General features: G+C 39.8%; 1 long non-coding RNA gene across 1 annotated transcript; it reads left to right on the forward strand.

The window, feature by feature from the left end:
* Window positions 1-5,289: 5,289 nt before the first annotated feature.
* LOC121139874 lies at window positions 5,290-6,478 on the forward strand. Its single transcript, XR_005876697.1, has 3 exons — window positions 5,290-5,471; window positions 5,825-5,900; window positions 6,444-6,478. It is a non-coding gene; the product is annotated as an uncharacterized LOC121139874 (long non-coding RNA).
* The last annotated feature ends 10,633 nt before the right edge of the window (window positions 6,479-17,111 follow it).

A 17,111-nucleotide genomic window follows, 5' to 3' on the forward strand; every position in this document is an offset into this window, starting at 1 on the left:
GGAAGGCTTCTCAGCAAAGTGGGAAATTTCAAATTGTCCATCTGCACTGGCAGTCTGTCAGTCATTTTTCTGTGTCCTACAGAAAGTCTGGCAGACTCTTCCATGAAGCAGGAACCCGGTAGGACTGTTTGAATTTAGCAGTTACTTTCCTGTGGGTCCTGCATGTCCAGTTTATACAAAAACAGTCACAAAGTCCAGGCAAGAGCAGTTTCTTGCCCAAAGGGCTAATCTTGCCATGTTTAAAGCAAACTCCATAAGGAGTTTCTTCAATGCCCATCTTCCTCTCAGATGTAATTGATGTGCCAGGAGCAGACATTTCTCATTGTCAAGAAAAACCCTAAACCGTTTTAAATGCCATTTTCTGAAGGTCATTGAAAGGTTTGAAGACTGTCTATCTATATCAAATATATTTCTGTACATCTAGAAAACCTAACTAACCTAACTATAAGTTCTGACTCTTCTAAGTAACTATCTATAATCAGTATAAGCACAATACTTAATCAAGAGAAATATACATATCACAAAATTGATCTTGAATTTGTATCAATAAATGAAAAACCATGCCAATACAAAGTATTCATTTCCATACCATAATTCCCCCTTTTACCTTCAAAAAGAGATTGGTTGTGATCATTAACCCATTATAAGCAACTCCATTCAAATGAAAACAAATGTTTATAAACAATATGGGAATTTGGACATCGCTCATTCCAAACTGCTTCGTGCTGGAAGGGGGCGCTGTTCATACCATGCGGATCATGGCAAAACTCAGATGCTTGTATAAGTCCTTATTTTCGTGGTCTGTAAGGCTGCATCATCTTAGCTGTCTTAATTGTTGGAACATCTGGCCCACTGCTTCTGGGGGTCTTGGTTCATCAAACCACAGAAGCCTGGAAGGAATCCACAGCTTTCCACTGGAAACAGTAATATCTTTTCCAAAGTAACATACCCTTATACTTAAATTCTGAAGTCAAGGCATTTTTAAAAGATATAAGTTGAATTAATTTAGCGGCATTTATAAAAGATATAAGTTGAATTAATTTAGTAGTATTTATAATCAAGTGTACTTTAGCAGTTGTTCCTTAGCATTCAAAAAACTGAAAAACACAATGGCATACAGTATCCAGTCTCTCTGTGTATTTTTTCCATCATTACGTGGCTTATTTATTTATCTATTATTACTCTATTTCTTTTACTATTATTTATTTCTCTGAGACAGGTTTCTCTGGAAATCTGCCTGCCTCTGCCTCTGCAGCAAATCTTGCCGGCTTGTGCCACCACAGCTGGCTTCTCTATTTATTTACCAGTTTCTTTTCCTCTCTTAATCCTACGAATATTTTTAAACACACTGTAAACCTTTAGAGGTTTTTCTTAATCCAAGTTTGACTTTACTGTAAATCTTTATGTTTTTCTGGCCACGTGTCTTATCTGTTAAAACCGCAGCTGTTTAAACTGCAGTTTTTTCAAGATGGCGGGCATAAGCGTGACTCCAGCTCACAGTCTCAGTCTATGCTGACATCCAGGAAAAGCTGCAGGCTCAGAGATGTGGTCACTGCCACTTCCAGCTGTACGTACACACCTTTCAATTGTTAGCAGAGCCTCTGAAAAGAACCTTGGTGTTTTTTGTTTTTGTTTTTTTTGCTTATGCTGAGTCAGGAAGATTCCCTTAAGACAGCTGTGTGAGTCTCTGCTTGTGACTAGCAAAACAGAGCCCACCTGAGAAAAAGCTGCTACCAAAAAGTCATGCTTCTCTCTGTTCTTTTGTTTCTAAAATCCCTTTTACACTTTTGTCATTTTATGTGGAAATTCATGATCCCACTCCTGATCACCATATAAGGATGATAGTTAATGCATTAGGGAATACAATATATTTATTTACCAGAGTGAGAATCACACAAGCTGGGAGTCAGAAGTGTGGCTGCATTCCAAAAGAGGAGGTCCTTTTTCCGTTCGCTTCCTTTTATCTCTATCTGTGCTAATTTCCTTATCCCCGCCCTCATGGGCTGATTGCTTTGTGGGGCTCACTCCTTCAATCCCTATTGCATTGACTATCATCCTTAGTTGTTGAAAGGCCAACAGATGTTGTGCCCTGTTACTGTCCAATTTGAATGGTCGGTGACTGTTCTCTATAGTACCTTTTAATGAGTTTCCCAGAAACATATGTTAGTTTATGGTTTGTTTCAGAGATTGGAGGTGTGCTAATCTGAGTATTCCATTGCTGTAACAAATCAGAACCCCATAAATTCATTGCTAAATTATCCACATATGGCTTTAATTTTCTTCTCTGTTCTTCTGACCCTATACATTCCACCCATCTCGTGAGTGCAGTTTCCATGTACAGCTCTGTTTTGTGTTGGTGGTTGCAAAGTCACCAAGTAGCTGTTTTGTGAATTTGTGTCTCAAATGTTGAACACCAGATGAAGCATTGAGCTAATTAATCTTATCAATAAAAAAATCAGGAGTCAGATATCAGGCTTTAAAAAAAAACCAAAACATCCAATTGTGTTTGGAGATCAAGCACCTGTTGAGTTTCGGGCTTGTTGAGGTTGCTGTAGAGAGGTTGTCCAATCATTCCTATCCAAAAGTGGCTCATTACAATGAGTAATTGGTCTGGTTGAAGGCCTCTGGTTTCTGGAAAACCATCATCACTGGGCTCTCAGTGAAACTCCTGATACCCTGTTGATGCCCCAAATCACGGAAAATCTGAGGTTATCATTCCACAGTACCAGTCCCTTTACACATTCAGGCAGGCCATGGATGTGGCAGTTGCTAGCTAGGTTGGGCCAGTACAAGGCCAGGATGTGGGTCTGGCGGCAGCTGAGCCTATTGGTCTGGCCACTGGGACCAGCCCTTAAGGAGAGAGGCATAACCAGCTCTCCTTGGCCTGTAGCATTGTGGCTAGCTGTCCTACACCTCTGAAGAGAGGTGCGGTCATCTCTCTTAAGTGCTGGGGTCAGTTCTCCCAGGGAAATTGGTCACTGGGACAAGGATGTGACATAAACTGAAAAACATCAGAAAAATAATCTTGATTTGACGACTACATACTGTACACCTGTGTCTAATTATCATCTTACATATAATAAACATATACAAGTATTGTATACCAAATGTGCCTTAACGTAAAATGAACATATGGAACATTTGCGTGTGTCACAGCTGTCAAAAGGAGAAAATACAGTAGAGGATGATGTGACATAGGTTTCTATATGAAGGGAAAAAGTGATTGAATCTTTGTCTCGAAACACAAACAAAAATTAAGTCAAGATAAATAAAGACAAAAATAAAAAGCAAACTCTTATAGTTTAAAAATATTAAATTATATTTTTTGTGTATGGGTGTTTTGCCTGAATGTATTTGTATGTACCAAATATGTGCCTAGTATCTTCCAAAGAGGCCAGAAGAGGGCACCAGATCTCTTTAGGCCTTATAGTGTAGGATAATAATTTCATGATTCACAGGAATGGTAATTTTCTTAAAAACACATAGAGGTGAATACTCAGACCATTGCTGAGGGGGTGGGGGAAGGCTGGAGCTTGCTGGCTAGGCAGGCTAATTGAATTGGTGGGGGGCAGGTTCAAGGGGGATTCTGTCTCAAGACTTAAGTTAGAGAATAATGAGGATATGCATGTCATGCAGCTACACAAACACAGAAAGGCAGAGATGCACATATGTGTTCTCATGTATACATAGGAATATGTGGGCACACATACTCATAACTCAAAATTGTTTTCTACTTAGTGAGAAAAATCACTTTTTCTCATTAGGATTTTTCAAAATCATCAGGATGTCATTTTTTCTTAATCAATGCATAACATGAAAGCAGTCCCCATAAAAATCATGTCAGTTACTTTTTCTGAACGCGGGTAAAGTTACAAAAGGGTCATTAAAATGATTTCCTTTGCTTTTTGAGATTATACTGTAATTACATAATTTCCCTTTTCCTTTTCTTCCCACTGAATCATCCCATGGATCTGTCTTAGCTCCTTTTTAAAGTTATAGCCTTTAAAGAAACAATGTGTAAGTTGGAAAACACTGAAAGCAAACAGTTTTGGGGAGAAATTCTGTAGCACACATAGACTAGTCTGGAAAAATGGCTCAGCTATTAAGAGCACTTACTGCTCTTTCAGCAAACCTGGGTGTGAAGCTCCCATATGATGGCTCCCAATTATGCATACCTCCAGTTTCCGAGGATCGGTGCTCTGTTCTCTGTGAGCATAAGGCGTGCATGTGGTACATAGAGATATATTGAGGAAAAACACTCACAAGCATGTCAGAGAGAGAGAGAGTCAGAGAGAGAGGGAGGGAGAGAGAGAGAGAGAGAGAGAGAGAGAGAGAGAGAGAGAGAGAGAGAGAGAGAGAGAGAGAGAGAGAGAGAGAGAGAGAGAGAGAGAGAGAGAGAGGGAGAGAGAGAGAGAGAGAGAGGGAGAGAGAGAGAGAGAGAGAGAGAGAAAGAGGAAGGATTGAAGTAACCGGGATGGGTTCTAACCACTGATCCTCCAGGCTCAGGTGCACACAGACTGGGCTTATAGCCCTGTACCACCGCCGTCTGCTTTTTCTGCCAGTTTGTTTATGTAGCCTGGGATCTCCCTTTGTATTTCAGACCACAGCTAGCCGGGGCTGGCATTGAACTTGTAATCTTCTGATGTTTGAAATCCTCAGCTCTCCCGAATCCCCAGCGTCTCAAATATCAGACCTTTCTGTGTGAGTGGTGGTGGGTGTGTGTTGTTAATGGAGCATAGGGTCTTTTTGCCAGGAATAGGCATTTGCCTATCTTTCTGGATAGCGCCATGAGTTTACTTTAAAACTGAGATACAGACTTGCTCGATTTTTTAAAAAGAATCTGTAATAGCTAGGACCAGAATTCGGATGTCTCAGAGGTTAAGTGCAAACACATTTTGCTCATTTGGGGGGGTTGGGAGGACTCATATAGTAGCCAATTTTGCATTTTTTAAACTGAAAACTGACAAATTGTTAACTTTGGTTCAAAAATATATCCTGTTGTGTTTTGTTTTGTTATGTTTTTAAGAAAACAAATTTGGGAGACAGACATGTTAAGTGGAATACATGGAGAAGATGGAGGGGGGAAAATAGGTATATATATATATATATATGTGTGTGTGTGTATATATATGTCACAATTTATTGTATATGCATATGAAATTCTCAATGATAAGGAAAATTATTAAAATGTAAAAAAGAGAAAAACTTAATCTTTCCTTGAACTAAGGTAATTCTTACTTAATTTTTTTTGACATTTTTAAATTAGGCATTTATTTAAGTGACACCTTTGGATTCAGATGAGTTTTTTAGATTCTTTTCCTTCTTGTTGTAACTAAGAAAACATCTGACTGCCAGTAGAAGAAGGAGTTTTGGGAGATTAATGGCGGTACCAAAGGACGAGTACTTAGTGCTTTTTGACTTTGATGACGAAGAAGATGATCCAAGTGTTTCTGAGAAGGCTCTGCCTGAAGGTACAGCATATCCGATGTTGGACATTGACTGTGTCCTGTAGTTCATGTGCTTTTTACATAATCCCAGATTTTCTGATATTTCATTTCTAATTTCATCTGTATAATTTCTGGCTCTGTAGTTCCAGTATATTGAGAAATAATAATTTAAAATGCTGTTACCCCAGGAATACTTGTTCTTATAAAATGCTGGCAAATTGTGAATTGATTTCATGAAGCCTGCAAAGAAATTATTTAATTTCTATAGCTGCTTCAGAAATTTTGGCAAAACTTCCAGAGAAGGGCAAATCAAGATAGCACTTTGTTAACTATTGCTAATATAACATAATTAATTTCAAATATGTTTTTCTTTTTAGTGTTAACAGAAAAGAACCCAGTATTTAAGAAAGATAAGAGGAAATGGCCTCCTGCAGAAGCAGATGAAGATATGGGGTAATATTTTCAAATATTTTTTTTGCCAGTTCAATAGACTACTTCAAAAGTAGTACCTGTAATTCCTACTCTAGGAGAGGTAGATTTAAGTTAATTTTCAGCTGTATAGCTAGTTCAAGCCTAGCCTGGGCTCCTGGAAACCTTGTAATCACAAACACATAGCAACCACGACCACCTGCTTAAGACCTTCTCTCGCTCACACACACACACACACACACACACACACACACACACACACACACACACACACACACGAAAATAGAAAGGAGACTATCTATTTGGAGAAGAGTTCCTCAGGAATGGGAAATGGATAAAATGAAGTAATGGGGATTTACATGTATGAATTTTCAGCAATAAGATAATAATAGAAGTTTAATTGTCTAAAAATATTTTGATATGTTGCATAGGACATATGTTCTAAACCATACATATGTTATAAATAATTAAAGGACTTTTTATGTGAAGTTTTGTGTGTGCTGGGCCAATGCTCTACCACTGAACTATATATTTCCAGCTTTAATTTTTATTCTAATTTCTTCACAGAGATGAAATACACACTATGTTGGATAAATTTGGAGGTATGTTTTTAGACATAAGTATGTTAACAGAAAAATGTTTAACCCTATATATATTAATTTATATATAAAAGGAAATGTTAATCAGTGTTCTATTAACTGGCATTTAATGCCTTCTTAGTACAGGGTTTCACATGAATTTTGCGATTTAAAAACATAAAATTTTCCACTTAAAGTTTTCCATGATTAAAAAAAATAAAAATTATGCTTTTAGACCTGTGAAACTCAAATAGATTTTTTTTGTTTTTTTGAGACAGGGTTTCTCTGTATTGCTTTGGAGCCTGTCCTGGAACTCACTCTGTAGACCAAAGTGGTCTCTAAATCACAGAGATCTGCCTGCCTCTGCCTCCCGAGTGCTAGGATTAAAGGCATGGGCCACCAACGCCTGGCTCAAATAGAATTTTAGAAAAAAAAAACAGATGGGAAAAGTTTTGCAATTCTTCCTATTCACAGACTGAGTGATAGTGCATGCAAGTGTTTCTGTGTATCAGCTTTTCACAGATCTCTGTGAGTTCGAGGTCAGCCTGGTCTACAGAGTGAGTTCCAGGACATGCTCCAAATCTATACTGAGAAACCCTGTATTGAAAGGCAAAAAAAAATTTAGACTTTTTCTGAATTCCCCTTCCTGGGAAGGAGAGCATAAAGCTGAAAACTCTAATACAATTCTTCATTATTGTTTGTTAAGATTTATTTTCTTTTTCATTATGTGTCTCTGTGTGGATGTGGATTGTGGTGTATATACATATGTAAGTGCCTGCAGAGTTCAGAAGATGGGGTAAGATATCCAGGAGCTGGAATTACAGGCAGTTGTGAACTGTATAAACATGGGTACTGTGAAGTGGACTGAAGTCCTCTAGAAGACCAGCAGGTACTCGTAACCACTGAGCCATTTTTCCAACCCCTTTATATCTATTTTTATGTTAAAAAATTGTGAGGGTACTGGAGAAATGGATTAGCAGTTAAGAATGATAGCTTACCTTGTAGATAACCTGAGTTCAGTTCCCAGCATCCACATGATGGCTCATAACCATTTATAACTCTAGTTCTGGAGGATATGGCTCCCTCTTCTGGTCTCTGTGGGCATATACAAGTTATATATGCATACATGCATGTAAAACATTCAGACACATAAAATGAAAAAAAGTGAAAATAAAAGTTGTGAAAGGGAATGATTGAAGTTTAAATACGGTATTTATCAGTTGTATTGACTCTTTTTTATATAACGTTCTGTTGATTTCATTGTTAATTTTGTGTATTGCTTGCTTGTTTTTAAGACAGGATCTTACTATGTAGTTTGAGCTCATCTGGAACTTGACATGAAGCCCAGTCTAGTCTAAAACTGTAGATCTCCTGTGTCAGCTCCCTGGGTGCTAGAATTACAGGCATGAGCCACAACACCTAGTTTGGGAAACGTTATTCTTTTTAAAAGAGTTAGTAATAACTGATCATTTTATAGGAATTACTGATATCATGAAGTTTTTCCAGAGAGTTTTTTTCTATTTGGTAGTAACAAAGAGGTTGTTTTCTAAACTGTTACATCAATTCATGGTTATAGATCCTAAAAGTATAAATTTTTATGTAATAGTATAGATTCATTATAGTTTCTAAATGGTTACTATTTATGATAGAAAGTACATTTGCAAACATTATTTAAGGTATTGAATTTTTATCCCTTTCTCTACTTAGTAAAAATGCCCTATATAAAAACTCCATTGATGAAGGAAGTCCTGTGTATATGTCAATAAAGCACTGCTGGCCAATAGGGAACCAAGATAGGTGGGACTAGGAGTCCAGGAGGACTCTGGGAAGGAGAAACACAGGAAGTCCAGATGTAACGCCATGGGGTAGGAAGCCCGGAAATTTCTCCGGTAAGAGAAATACCTAGATTAACAATTATGGGGTAATTACTTAAGTCAGAGCTAGCCAGTAAGAAACAAACAAGGCCAACAGCTTCATAATTAATATAGCCTCCTATGTGTTTATTTGGGACTGATGCGGCTCTGGAACCAGGCTGGCGGGAAGGTTTCCCTTTACATGATGGTGATCAGAAGTGGGATCATGAATTTCCACGCAGAATGACAAAAGCTTTAAAGGAATTTTAGAAACAAAAAAAAAAACGGAGGAAAGCATGGGTTTTTGGAAGCAGCATTTTCTCAGGTGGGTTCTGTTTTGCTAGTAACAAGCAGAGTCTCACTTGGCTCACTTAAGGGAGTCTTCCTGACTCAGCCTAAAAAACAAAAACAAAAAAACCAGCAAGGTTCTTTTAAGAGGCTCTGCTAACAATTGAAACATGTGTATGTACAGATGAAAGTGAAGTTGTGGGGATCACAGACCCTGGCCGGAAACCCACCCCTCCATCAGCCTAGGAGCAGGCAGCTGCAAGATAATGTTTACTGAAAACAATTCAGTGCCATAACGCTCTTGATAGGGCTCCGATAAGGCTCACTCACTGAAACACCATGACTTTGATCCCCCCTACTGCTAGATGCTTCTTCCTGTTCCCTGCTGTTTCTGCCGGATTCTGGTGCCGGAGATTTAACTACCAGCCAGGAGGATGAGAAGTCTGTGAGAGCTGTGAGAGGTGTGTGAGAGCTCGGTTGGAGAATTGTATGTGTATGGATGACAGAAGTCTTTAAAAAGGGAAGCATTTTGTCTTGGGGAGTTCTCCTAAGCCGACTTGGGGAGCATAAAGCTTTTTTACACAACGGACCGGTCTCTGTGTCATCTATCCCAACCACCTCGCTACATTCTCGGATGCAGGCTGCTCAGCAGGTGCGAAAATTGGAGGTTCCCACTGAGATCATGAAAGCAAGGTAAGTGAGTGGATTCATCTCTTTTTCTGGCCAGGGACAGATTGGGGAAAAAAGAAAAGAAACCATGGGGAATAGTTCTGGGAAGCTTGAATTACAGTATCAAGTTAAAAAGTTACTTGAAGGACATGGGACTACAGTAAAGACTAAAACCTTAGAAGGCTTTCTAAAATCCATCGAACGAGCCAGTCCATCGTTCATTACTGGGGGGAGCTTAAATATCCCAGATTGGGAGGAGGTTTGCCATGATCTTCATCAACTTTTACGAAAAGAGGGACCTGAGGCCCTGCCCCCATCCACATTCTCCTTATGGAGATTAGTGAAGGGCGCACTTTTGACAGATAAGGCTAGCCACCGCCAGGTAGTCCAGGCCACAAAAGAGGCTTTTTCAGAGTTACAAGAGACTGAGACTCAAGCCTCCCTGAGTTTTGAGGCAGAGAGTGACAATGAATCATCTGGAGAAACTCTGCCTGAAACTAGGGGCTCCATTGTTAGTGATGATGAGGCAGAATCTCTTAGCAACAACAAAAGAGTGAATAGAAATCTCGGGACGCGACCCAAAAAGAGGGACTCCAGTCAGAATCGGGTATATCGTACTCTGTCAGACCTAGAAAATGAAAATAGCTCAGACCCAGACTCTGACTCGTCAGAGTCTGAGAAGGAACGGTTACTTGCTGAGGTTGTGGCCCTTAAAAAGGCACTAAAAAGGACTCGAATTAAAAAAAGACAGGACAGGGAGAGAAACCCTCCTCCATACTCTAAAATGAGGGACTCCTCCTTCTCGGACCTGGAGGGAAGAGCCAGAGGAGGGGTCCAATGCTGTCCGGTGGTGGCCCCAGTAATGGAAGTTTCAGACCCAAACAACCCTGAGCAGGTCATTAGGTGCCATGACCCTTTAAGTTTCAAAGATATGATACAACTGAAAGAGGCAACTCTAAATTATGGAGCACAGGCTCCCTTTACACTTTCCTTAATGGAATCTTTTGTGCCTCTTAATTTGACACCTGGCGATTGGCAGCAGCTTTGCAGAGTGACTCTATCTGGGGGAGATTATTTGGTTTGGAGAGGTGAGTTTCAAGAAAGATGCAGCCAGACAGCCCAAAGGAATGCACAGACCGGACAGCCCCAGAGAAATGTGGAGATGCTTACTGGGAGTGGTCAGTATGCCACCGCTCAACAACAAATGCAATATGACATCGCTGTCTATGCCCAAGTAGCGGCAGCAGCCCAAGGTGCTTGGAAAGCATTGCCTTCAAAGGAAGGAGGGGATCACCTGTCCACAGTCCTTCAAGGACCCTCCGAACCTTTCCAAGACTTTGTAGACCGCCTCAGTCAGGTAGCAGAGAGAATATTTGGGGACATTGGGCCTGTAATGCCAGTTATCAAACAGATGGCTTTTGAAAATGCAAATAAGTACTGTAAGGAGGCTCTTCGCCCCCACTGCAACAAAAGTCTAAATGACTACATCCGGATCTGTAGAGATATTGATGGTAATTTCATCCAGGACCAAGTGTTAGCTGCTACTATTCAACCCCAAGGGGAAAAAAAGATCTAATCAGGGAGGGAGAAAAACATGTTTCAGCTGTGGTAGGGAGGGACACTTCCATAGAGAGTGCCCTCAAAATAGTACTACTAGTCTCAAGAGACCTGGTTTATGCCCCCGCTGCCAAAGGGGATATCATTGGGCCACTGACTGCTACTCTAGAACTGACTTGGGGGGCAATTTCCTTCCTACTAATAATAATCAAAAAAAACTGGAAGAGGGCCCCAGAGCAACCGCTTCATATCTCAGACCTCCTTAGAGCCACTTCAGGCAGTGCAGGACTGGACATTGGTCCCTCCACCCGGGCAGTCCTAACACCCAAGATGGGGATCCAGGCCCTCCCTACTGGGGTACATGGGCCATTGCCCCCAGGCACAGTCGGACTATTCTTGGGATGGTCCAGTACTATCCTTTGAGGCATCCAGGTACACCCTGGGGTTATAGACCAGAATAACAAAGGAGAAATTAAAATAATGACATCAGTGGCCAGTGGGGTTGTTTCCATCCCAGTAGGAGAGCGCATTGCTCAGTTGCTTCTCCTCCCTACAACTCCTTGCAAGGCTCCAGAAAATTAAAAAAAAGGAAAACTGAGAGATTTAAAAGATTGGCCAACAAGTAAGGCTATAAGGATGTATTAAAAAGAGGGTACCAAGCTAGGGTTACCAGATTAAATGTCTAGGCCCTTAACTAACAAAGGTCAGGAAAGCAAGGGGAACCTAAGAAGTTGCCCTCAGTTGGAGGGTGGATTGGAGGATCATCCTCAATGGGAGGATGGATTAAAGATACATAAATTTAAAAAATTGATAAAGTTAATAAATGAGGTATTAGTATTCAGTAAAGAAAAAGACAAAGGTATATAAAATAAAAAATGTTTACATTTATATGGGGTAGGTTATTGATACAAGTTTAAGGTCAATTAAAAAATTGGTAACAGTTAATAAATGAGGCATTAGTATTCAGTAAGAAAAAGGCAAAGGTATATAAAATAAAAATGTTTGGTTAAATTTATATGGGGTAGGTTATTGATACAAGTTTAAGGTCAATTAAAAAATTGGTAACAGTTAATAAATGAGGTATCAGTATTCAGTAAGAAAAAGGCAAAGGTATATAAAATAAAAATGTTTGGTTACATTTATATGGGGGTAGGTTATTGATACAAATTTAAGGTCAATTTTGTGAGTCATCTCTAAAAACTTTTGGCAAAAGCCTGGCCTTTCCACTTTACATCTACAGAATTACAAGGAGTGGGTATGGCTGTAGCCCCTAAGTGCAGCTGAAAACTTCTCAAATAAAGAAATGATGAGGGACATACAGGACTTTTTCAACCTTTTGTCTTAATTCAAAGATTGACTGGAGTTGTTCTGTTAAAGAAGTTTCAGTTCAACAAACTAATCATAACCTAGGAAAAAAGGAGAGATATGTATGCATGGTCTGTGTGTATGGACGTGGCCACGTCAGTATGTATGAAGTGTGAAATGTAAATGTGTGAATGTTGACAAAAGCAACTGTTCTAATTGCCTTGGATATGATTAAAGGGATATGTAAATCCCTTCAAACAGTTAAAAAACTACCTAAATCGATTTAGATATAGCCAAAAGAAACATCCAGTCAGTAGGTTAATATCTTAACAAAAAATTCAAGTTAAGCCCTCAGAGCCAGTCAATTAAAAGAGAGAGAGAGAGAGAGAGAGAGAGAGAGAGAGAGAGAGAGAGAGAGAGAGAGAGAGAGAGGTTTTTTTCAGGGAACTGCCCTGCCACTTTGGCAGGCCCCACCCCCAAAGGTGTCTGTGTAGATGCAAATTAGGCCTTGTCAGCTCAGATGCAAATGAGGCCTTGTCAGCTAGTGAGAGCTACAGGTTAGAAAAAAAAGGGACTATTTGGGACATAGTATAGTTTACAATCCTTAAATGATTCTCAAAGGTACTTAATGGTTATATTCCTTTTAAAGGACATCTACTAATAATTTAAATAGTGATCCCAATTCACCTAGATAGTTGACTAAGGAGGTTAGACAAATCCTTCTACTGTTTGGTCCAACTTCAACAGTTCAAATAAAATTTAAAAATAAAAAAGGGGGAGTAATGTCCCCAGTCCCCACATGATTCATTGAATAATCCACTCCTCATTTAAGAATTTTTTAAATGTAAATGCCAGTGAGCAATCTACTTCAGACAGATTCTGGCATGATGAAACTTGAGCAACTATTGCTTAGGTCAAATGGAAACATCCATACACTAGACAGTGGAGAAGACCATAATTTGGGGTCGAAGGCATGTTTGTGTTTTCTTGCAGGAAAAGAATAAAGCTTCAGTAGCTGTCACAACATTTGGTGAGATGCATGGAGCAGAGAAAACTGGACCTGAGACCGTGGGAGCCTGCCCAAACCAGTTCGAGATCTCCTAAATCGGTGTTCCTGACCCTTGATGTCATCAAATCTACAGCCCGAGAAAGAAATAAAACTGTCAGTTCGAGATTTTCAGTTTCTCATCAGGCCTGCTACATCAATCTCCTGGACCCGTGAGTTTTCATCCCGAAGCCAAAAAACTGGAAGATTAGCAGTTTGCCTTTGACACACCTTAAAACAACAGAATTCATTTTGCCAGTTTTTTCCCTTTGGGGGAAAAAAGGACCCATTTAAAACATTTGGACATTGGTATGGACTGTGATGAGTGGCAAAAGCCTCTTTTCAGTATTTGAACAGGACATGGTCACTTGAAATATCAGACTTGGTGGTTCCTGTTTCTGGAATCGCACCTATGCCAGTGTATTTTTCTGGAGAAATGTAATTTGTCCTAATGGGACAAAAAGACTTTGACTCAAGTTACATATTCAGCTGATACTACTGACATTAAATCAACAAACTACATCACCACAGGAACAAATTGGTACTCTGTAAATAGTGCAACAAGCCTCTTGTTCATATTTTTTATAATGCTACATGCGTAACATCAATGATTGTACCTAATGTATCTGTGCAAGTGCACTCTCTAAATGCTTTCCTAAGTAGATCTTGAAATGATTGTAAACTTTATCACTGTTTTGACCGTCAAATTGTAAGTATAAATCACCCTTGTAGCAAAGAAAGGCTGGTGGTAGAATGCTACGGCCCAGATCTGGGGATGGGCAGATGACAGAGAGGCGCTATATCAGTGGGGGTTCTAGAAATGGTAACAGTGGCAGTAGGCATTCTGGCTTCATGCTAAGTTCAATGTGCCTTAGCCCATGGCAATCCCGATAGCCATGAAGCCTTATTATAGATGATTCTAAAATGAGGTTTCTCTGATGACAGGCAACTTAAGGGGTAGAATCCCCCCGCCTAAGGCAGGGGTAACAGGGTACCCAAAAGACGGGATGGGGGGCCACCCCATTTGACCTAAGACAGGAGTGCCTCATAGAAAATAAAAAAGGAGGAATTGTGGGGATCACAGACCCTGGCCGGAAACCCACCCCTCCATCAGCCTGGGAGCAGGCAGCTGCAAGATAATGTTTACTGAAAACAATTCAGTGCCATAAAGCTCTTGATAGGGCTCCGATAAGGGCTCACTCACTGAAACACCATGACTTTGATCCCCCCTACGGCTAGATGCTTCTTCCTGCTCCCTGCTGTTTCTCCCGGATTCTGGTGCCGGAGATTTAACCACCAGCCAGGAGGGTGAGAAGTCTGTGAGAGCTGTGAGAGGTGTGTGAGAGCTCGGTTGGAGAATTGTGTGTGTATGGATGACAGAAGTCTTTAAAAAGGGAAGCATTTTGTCTTGGGGAGTTCTCCTAAGCTGACTTGGGGAGCATAAAGTTTTCTTAACACAATTGACCGCTCTCTGTGTCATTAATCCCTACCACCTCGCTACATTCTCGGATGCAGGCTGTTCAGCAGGTACGACATGAAGTGGCAGTGACTACATCTCCAAGCTGGCAAGCTTTTGCTGGATGTCATTATATACTTTGTGCTGGAGTCACGCTTATGCCCGCCATCTTGGAAAAACAGAGGTTTTAACAGATAAGACACCTGACCAGAATAACATAAAGATTTACAGTAAAGTCAGACTTGGATGAAGAAAAACCTCTAAAGGTTTACAGTGTGTTTAAAAATATATCTAAGATTGAGAGAGAAAAAGAATCGGCAAAGTGGTAAATAAGTAGAGAAGCCGGCTGTGGTGGCACACGCCGGTAGGAATTGCTGCAGAGGCAGAGGCAGGCAGATTTCTAAAGAGAAACCCTGTCTCAGAAAAAAATAAATCAAAGTAAAAGAAATAAAGTAATAATAATAGATAAATAAATAAGCCATGTAAAGATGGAAAATACACAGAGAGTCTGGATACTGTATGCTATTGTGTTTTTCAGTTTTTTTGATTGCTCAAGAAGGAACAACTGCTAAAGTACACTTAATTCTAAACGCAGCTGAATTAATTCAACTTATTTCTTTTGAAAATGCCTTGACTTCAAAATTTAAGTATAAGGATATGTTACTTGGGAAAGGAGTTTTTTGTCTATGTTTCTACAGAAAATGAAAAGCTGAGGATTCCTTCCAGGCTTCTGTGGTTTGATGAACCAAGACCCCCGGAAGCAATGGCCCAACTGATTAAATATCTAAAACAGCTAAGATGATGCAGTCTTACAGACCCCGAAAATAAGGACTTATACAGGTTTCTGAGTTTTGTCATGATCCCCATGGTATGAACAGCGCCCCTTCCAGCATGAAGTAGTTTGGAATGAGCGACGTCCTAATTCCCATCTTGTTTATAAATCTTTGTTTTCATTTAAATGGGATTGTTTATAATTGGTTAATGATCACAACCAATCTCTTCTTAAAGGAAAAATGGGATTATGGTATGGAAATGAGTACTTTGTATTGGTATGGTTTTTCATTTATTGAGACAAATTCAAGGTCAATTTTGTGATGTGTATATTTCTCCTCTTGATTAAGTATTGTGCTTATACTGATCTTTTAAAACATAATGTATAATTAAATACAGATTATAGATAGTTACTTATAATAGTCAAAACTTATAGTTAGGTAAGTTAGGTTTTCTAGATATACAGAGATATATTTGGGATAGATAGATAGTCGTCAAACCTTTCAAAGACCTTCAGAAAATGGCATTTAAAATGGTTTAGGGTTTTTCTTGACAATGAGAAATGTCTGTTCCTGGCAGCACCAATTACGTCTGAGAGGAAGATAGGCATCGAAGAAACTCGCTATGGAGTTTGCTTTCAACATGGCAAGATTAGCCATTTGGGCAAGGAACTGCTCTTGCCTAGACTGTTTGACTGTTGCTGTATAAACGGGATATGCAGGACCCATAGGAAAGTGACTGCTGAACTCAAACAGTCCTACAGGGTTCCTGCTTATTGGAAGAGTCTACGAGACTTTCTGCAGGACACACAAAAATGACTGACAGACTGCTGATGCAAATGGACAGTTTGAAATTTCCTGCTTTGCTGAGAAGCCTTTTGGACACACTGGCCTATGGGCTAAAGATGGATGCCCCAACATTACAGAGGAACTTTGGGTGACTGTCCAGGCAGTAAGATGTCTCTGTCAATCCTAGTGTTTATATATTATCCTTCTGTGGTCTTTGATAGAGTTGAAGGCAGATAGTTATAATTATAGTTTTCCTTAGTTATGATAAAAGATAAGCTACATATAGAACTTTGGACTCACAAGGATGGGATGGATATTTTCTTTAAATCTTGCTAAAATATTGTAACTGTGTTCTTACTTGATAACTGTTCTGTTATATAAAATTTGACTATGTTAACGTTAAGACCTTTCTTTTTGTTTAGAGAGAAAAGAGGAGATGTTGGGGAAGTCCTGTGTATATGTCAATAAAGCACTGCTGGCCAATAGGGAATCAAGATAGCTGGGACTAGGAGTCCAGGAGGACTCTGGGAAGGAGAAACACAGAGAGTCAAGATGTATCACCATGGGGTAGGAAGCCCGGAAACCTCTCCGGTAAGAGAAATACTTAGATTATCAATTAAGGGATAAGTTACTTAAGTCAGAGCTAGCCAGTAAGAAACAAGCAAGGCCAACAGCTTCATAATTAATATAGCCTCCTGTGTGTTTATTTGGGACTGATGCAGCTCTGAAACCAGGCTGGCGGGAAGGCTTCTCTCAAGGAAAAGTTTTCCCTTTACAAAGACTCTCTGTGCATTTTCCATCTTTATATGGCTTTTTTATTACTGTATTATTTATTTATTTATTTGGCTTTCAGGATGGGGTTACTCTGTATTGTTTTGGAGCCTGTCCTGGCACTCGATCTGTAGACCAGGCTGGCCTTGAACTC

The sequence above is a fragment of the Mesocricetus auratus genome, unplaced genomic scaffold (genome assembly GCF_017639785.1).
Source record: "Mesocricetus auratus isolate SY011 unplaced genomic scaffold, BCM_Maur_2.0 Super-Scaffold_100003, whole genome shotgun sequence".
Taxonomy (NCBI): domain Eukaryota; kingdom Metazoa; phylum Chordata; class Mammalia; order Rodentia; family Cricetidae; genus Mesocricetus; species Mesocricetus auratus.